This window comes from Ochotona princeps, chromosome 26 (assembly GCF_030435755.1).
Source record: "Ochotona princeps isolate mOchPri1 chromosome 26, mOchPri1.hap1, whole genome shotgun sequence".
Taxonomy (NCBI): Eukaryota; Metazoa; Chordata; class Mammalia; order Lagomorpha; family Ochotonidae; genus Ochotona; species Ochotona princeps.
The window spans coordinates 6,710,858-6,717,221 of record NC_080857.1 but is presented as its reverse complement, the minus strand read 5'-3'; positions in this window follow the sequence as shown (position 1 = coordinate 6,717,221).

The window sequence follows — 6,364 nt, the reverse complement described above, 5'->3', positions numbered from 1 at the left end:
GAAATGGTGTGAGTCATGTTTTCAGGTGCTCAACCTCTGATGACAGGTTGTGGGAGCGCCCCAGCCAGCCATCGGGTGAGGGTTCCAGCCTGGCAGTGCCCAGGCGGAGGACGTTCTGAACTTGTTCTGCAAAGCTGCACTATTAGTGCACCATGGTGCCCTGAAAGTTGACCCCTGGCCCTGTCGGATTCAGCTCTCAGGAAGTTCCTTCTGTCCTGGGGCAGGTCAAGACCCGGCCTTGAGCATTCCTGGGCAGCAGCGGTCACTCAGTGCTGAAGGGCTTGTTTTCCAGAAAGTACTGCTCCTTTTACGTTAGCCGGAAAACTTTTTTTTAATCTCTTGTTCATAACTAGTTTTCTTATCGCTTGTATCAGACTGTCTCTGCCTGCAGAGACTGATTTTGGCCAACATGTGGCATTGATAATTAATGCATGTTTTATGTAAAAACAAAAAATATGGTATTAGTCGCTTTTAAGGAATTCTGACATTATGTGTGCATTTTTGTAGAAATTGTTACTGGGCTTAATAACATACTTAACTCCAATCAGGTTTCTGTAACGTTTAAATAAAGCCAAATTCAAAATAGTTGCTTTCAGATTGTTGTTAGTCACCTCTAAATCGATGCAGCCTTCCTCCAGGGGCTCTAAGAAAAGGGGTGTAACCGGAAGGCAGGCTCCCAGCTCCCTCTGCCCTGGGGGCCCTCTCTCAGACCTGACCCGAGTCCCTGGCACACCTCTACTCCCTGGCTTTCCCACCGCCCCTGGGAGGGAGGGCAGGCCATGATCACTGTTGGGATAGGAAGCAACAGGCTGCTTTAGCAGTAAGCAAGGTGTGTTCAGGCAGAGGTGTGCAGCATGACAGGGCTGTGGGTCCATACATAGCCTAGAGAAAAGGCAGGGCTCCCCTACATGGTCTCAGAAGGCAAACCAAACGCTGGCATCCAGGCCCACCTTTGGGTGCCTCCGACCCTTGTTTCCTTGGTGGTCACAGCCAGAGGCTGCCCTCAGTTCATTTTCAACCCTGGAAAATCACGTTGTCATCAGCACCACGAGGACTGTGGTTCTCTGGCTCTTACAAGGACCTCCGTGGGCCAGAAGGAAGTTGAAAGGGCAGTCCCATGTAGTTAGAGGCCCAGGGAATAGGCTAGCCCAGCTGCTGAGGGTCCTGGGGAGCAGGCTAGCCCAGTCACTGAGGATCGGTGCCTGAGGGTGGGATGAGGCATGGGCAGCACAGGAAACCAACCTGGCACCCCTCCTTGGGCCCAGGAAGGCTGCCTCCCCCTTGGCTCCCTTGAAGCTGTTGCCAGCACCAACTCCTGCTGGTCCCTCACTACTACCCTTGGCTCAGTGGGCACTGGACGAGTCTGCATCCTGCCTAGTTTTGAGCTGCTCTAGGAGGGATCTGAGAGGCCACCAGATTCACTCCTGCAGGGGGGCCTCCAGGGGACATGTGTCAGTGTCTGCATCCAAGTGGCCATCTCCCCATGTTCTTACTGGCAATGCCCCAGTGCTTAGCTGGCTGACTACTTCCCTACTGTGTGATTCAGGGACACTGACTGTGGACACTAGGGGAGCCAACCTCAGGAGGAAGTCAGTATTCTAGAAGGCAAAGGGGAAAACAAAACCAAAACAAAACAACCCAGATCTTTCACCATTGACACACCGAGCCTCACCTGAGACGAAGTCTCACCTGAAGCTTGCAACCAGGAGACAAGGCCATAGTGGAGACTGTTCCGAGCTCCATGATCTCACACACTCCAGTGCTCTCAGTTCAGAGGGCTTTCCCACAGAAAAAGGCTGGGCGTTTTCTCCGGGCGTCCACGCACACTGGTTTTTCTGGCCTTCTCCCAGCGTGTGCTCTCCCATACCTGCTGAACAGTTCTGCCTGACACTTCCCACCTGGGGCCACAGCACTTGCTCCTCTGCCCCTGGGGACTAACATCCTGGCTTCCCTCTCTGTCTAGGCCCAGCTGGCCAGCAGGTCCATGGACCAAAGTTGGAAAAGTTCAGAACTGACCTATTTGGGTCTCCTTGCCCTGCAAACATGACATACAAGGTAAAGTAGGCCTATGGGTACCGTGACACTGGGAAGAAGAATGGCCTGTCTCTCCATAAATGTTTAGGTCTTCCCTTGCCTGGGCAGCAACACAGCTGCCACAGAGGTGTGCCCGGGGGCCCATGGTGGTGGTGTGACCATGGCAGGGTCACAGCACTGTGGAGAACTCGGTCTCCTCTGGCAGCAGACCGAGAGCTGCCAACACAATGGGGCAGCGGTTTGCGAGACAGATGAGGAGTCACTTTCTTTTCATTTTAAAGCCGGCGACCTTTCATCTACTCCAAAAAGCTGCCACAACCAGGGCTGGGCCAGATGAAGCCAGGAGCTTGGAACTGCATTCGGGTCTCCCACGTCCCACAAGGGTTTCAGGAACCCAAGGACTGGAGCCACTGCTGGCTGCCTCAGGGCTTGGCATTGACGGAGTGGAGCTGGGGCTGGAACTGAGGAACACAGTTGCAAAACAAAAGATGAGGGTATCTCATCTGGCATCTTACCCACTGTGCCAAACGCCTACTCCTTCCCTCCCTTCTAGAACAATCCCGTCTAGGTTTTCTAAGCACCCAGGCTCTGCTGGTTTTGCTGCTGTCCTTGCCCTATATCTCCCTCTAGTGGACATCCTCCTCTTCCCCTTGGGTAGTTCAACTCCTGCCACCCCCAAGGCTGTTAGTGAAGGACCGCCACTGCCAACTCCAGCTTAGGGTGTTTCTAGAGCCCTCTAACTCCTAATGCAATCAAGTTGCCAGCCATGAGGTCAGCTCTCCACTCCTCACAGGCCTGCCAGGATGACTCCAAGCCTGTAGTTCATTATGGCCTCGCTGAAACCTTGTGGTGGCCTTGGTTTTTCAGTCAGGGTCAAACTGGAAATGCTGAGCTGGGCTGCTGAAGGCCCCTGGGTGTCAGCCAGCCATGTCACCGTCACTCAGCTCCCCATCACCTGTCACCACAGGGAATCCTCCCGCCTCCCCCTGGTGTTTGCTGCTGCCGCTCAACATATGCCAGTCTCTGGCTGGTGACAGCATAAAGGTCTATTTGCATGCTGAACAAAAGGATATCACGTGGGGACCTGCTTCTACCCCCTGCGTGCCACGTTCCCCTGCCTGGGCCACTGTCCTTTCTGGTGCATAGCACACTGTGATGGTCAAGAACTTGGGGTGTGGAGCCAGACCACCGGCCTTCTGTCCAAGTTCTGACAATTGACTCGGGCAAGGTCTTTGTAATTATCTTGCTTCAGTTTTCTTCTTTTGGAAATTAACACGAGTAGTACTCAATTCACAGAATAGTGAAGGAAATAGGTCATGACTCACTGAAGGATAAAGAAAAAACATCAAATGCTTAGCACTGAATGTCTTTGTTTAAATCTGAGGCAGAGATCTCCCTTCCGCTGGTTCACTGGAAGCCAGCACCGTGGTCTCTCAGGGTCCACATGAGCAGGAGCTGGAGTTCACAAACACCCGTGGTGTGGACTGTGGGCCAGCCAACTGCTCTGCTCCAGATCTGTAAAAGCTCACCCCAAAACCTTATTTATCTGGATACCCTTAGACAGTCACAAGATATAAAGGGCCCGATAAAGGGCGAAATGCTAGAAAGACCTTGCTAGTGCGATGAGCTAAACTCTTAAGGCACTGCCATCCTACAGCAATGTTTAAAATGGAAATTACCAACTTGGTAATCTGCTTTTTATATCTGGACCCTCAACTCTAGACCATGGCTCCATTTCCTTTTTAAACTGAAACACACTGACAAACCTGAGAGCTCAGAGCTGGGCCTCCTGCTGCGTGGAGCTCCAGGACCAGCGGGCGTGCCAGGACTCCCAGGGGCTGCCTGCAGGCCCTGCCCGTTCCCGGGCCTGCTGCATGGGGTCAAAGGCTGAACTGCCCCTGGAGAGGCCCACACAACTGTGTTGCTCACACTCGTAAAATGAGATCTCTCAGAAATTCCCAAATAACAGAAAACAGCAAACTTGATGATTCAGAATAAAACATTCGATTGTCATGAAAACCATGAAAATAGTACCAGTAACAAATGCGTGGGAACAACAGATCCCAGATACACTCAAGAGATCTGTTTGGAAAACCTCCCAACTCTACCCTCGAGGGGCTGCAGCACCGATGGAATTGAACACTATACATTGTACTGTGCAACAGAACGCGTCCCACTCAGCAGATTCTATACAAGCCATTTATTGGAAATGCCGACTCTATGTAGGATAAAGTGTTACATGCTTATCAGTAACAGTAGAAAAATAGAACCAGTGAAAACCTCTGCACAACTGTAATGGTACTCAAAAGAGAAATGTATCATTTTACAATGCTTCACACAGACCAATTCAAGTTTGGAGGTACCTAAATAAAAATACTATATATTTCTTTAAAAAACATTATGTACAATTGAAGCGTAAACAAGTTTTACAAAGTACTGGTTATGCAGGTTGTAGAAAACACTTGCATAGGACATGAAATCAGTTTAAGAAAAAATTCTGAGCCTTTAGCATTGAAGGCACTTGACTTATACCAGTAACAGCACAACCACAAGAAACGCAGCGTGGCAGAAGACCCCCCTCTGTTCAGGATGCATGTGGCACGCACACAGCAGGAGCAGTGCAGGAACCTGTACCTGTCAGCCACCGTCAGCCAGAAAGGCTCTGTACGAGCCGCCCAGGTAACCCAGATGCATGGCTGCCTGCAGGTGTGCACGAAGCTTCCAGAGCTTATATGGTCTCAGAACCCACATAAACACACAAACACAAGGGTATTTTCAAGAGACGCACACTTGCAAGTAATCTTTCTACAGAAACAACCACAGCGTTATGTTTAGAAGATGGAAGGGCCACATGTCGTCTGAGACTTTTTCTAGAGGCCAAAAGTATATCCAAGACTTGCCCAGGTGGTAACAACATTAAGAGTTATTGCAAGTGCTAGGACCAAGACAACTTATTTCATAAAACACTGTTCATACAACAAGGCTCATGAAGAGGAATAGTAAAATTCCCGTGAGCGGTGTGCCTGGTGACTGTCAGTAAGATTATCTATAATGAGGTTTGAAAGTCAATCACCTAGAGGACAGAGTGAATGGCCGCAGGCTCGGGAGTAGCACCCAGTGCTGCTGCAGACACCAAAGTCAGCTGACCCCTTGACCCAGGGGCAGCAGGGGCTGCCCTCCGAACCCAGTCCCAAGAGAACAGCTGCTAAGCCAGCGTCTTACCAGCAGTTAATGGCCAGGAAGAAAACGTGCGTTGTGTCGAGCAGTGACCATGGAACCCGATGTGGGCCCCTGGCCTGGAGGCGGGTTCTGAGTCCCCTGCACAGCTCGCTGTGGGGAAGCAGGGAGGGTGAGGCGGCCTGTCCCCAGCCCACTGCTAGAACCTGAACAGCAGGGCTGAAAGAAACCCAGTGCAGCCAGGAGCAAAAACAAGAAATGGATGAAGTTTCAATGTGTTTTCTACAAAGACAGATGAATACTTTAAAACTTGACTGAAAGCCCCAAAAGCCTGAGAAGCCACCGAAAGGTTAGACTCGCTCGGGTCTAGGCACGTGTGCCTGGACAAAAGCAACAAGGGAGAGAGGATGCAGCGCGTGCGGAAGCCTCAGCAGCGCCCTTGAGGGGAACTCTTCCTGATGCTCTTCCTCCCCCTCTTAGGAGCCACAGGTGACTTTGAACTTAAATTTACTCATCAAAATCACACAACTGAAACAAGAAAACAAGCAACTGCCATCAGCATCTTTAAGCAGCACGGCTGTTTTCTTTGTGTGCTGATGCAAGACAATGGCTGTCGTCACCAGCACAGGAGCGGGCACTGGCCGGAGCAGGTGACTGTCCCGGTGGCCTGATTGTCCATGGCCTCAAAAGGAGATCTGGTTTATTTTTGTGATTTGGTTTTTATTATATTTCTATACCAGGTAAAACACCAGTTCCTGGGGGCCTAAATTGTGTTGTATACACACATCTAGATTTTATTCTGAGAGCAACCTTACTCAGACTTCACATTTGTCTCAGTACAGCATTTAAAAAAGATGCAATAAATGGGTCCCCAAGCCAGAGGCACAGAGCTATAGTCATCTTACCCTATTCACGATACTTCACAAACGCAGTGCAAGCCCACTAAGGCCTACCCTAACCCACACAGCACCCACACCTGTTCACCTTCAGCAAGTCACTGCTTCACAACCCCACAGACTAGGGTGAATTTCCCCTCTATACACAGTCTAGTCAGGTAAACAACTTATTAAATGGGAACTTCACAATTTAAGTAGTATTATAAACATTTGCCAAAATTCATAAATTTGGGGGACGTGAAGGAATATTTAAGGAA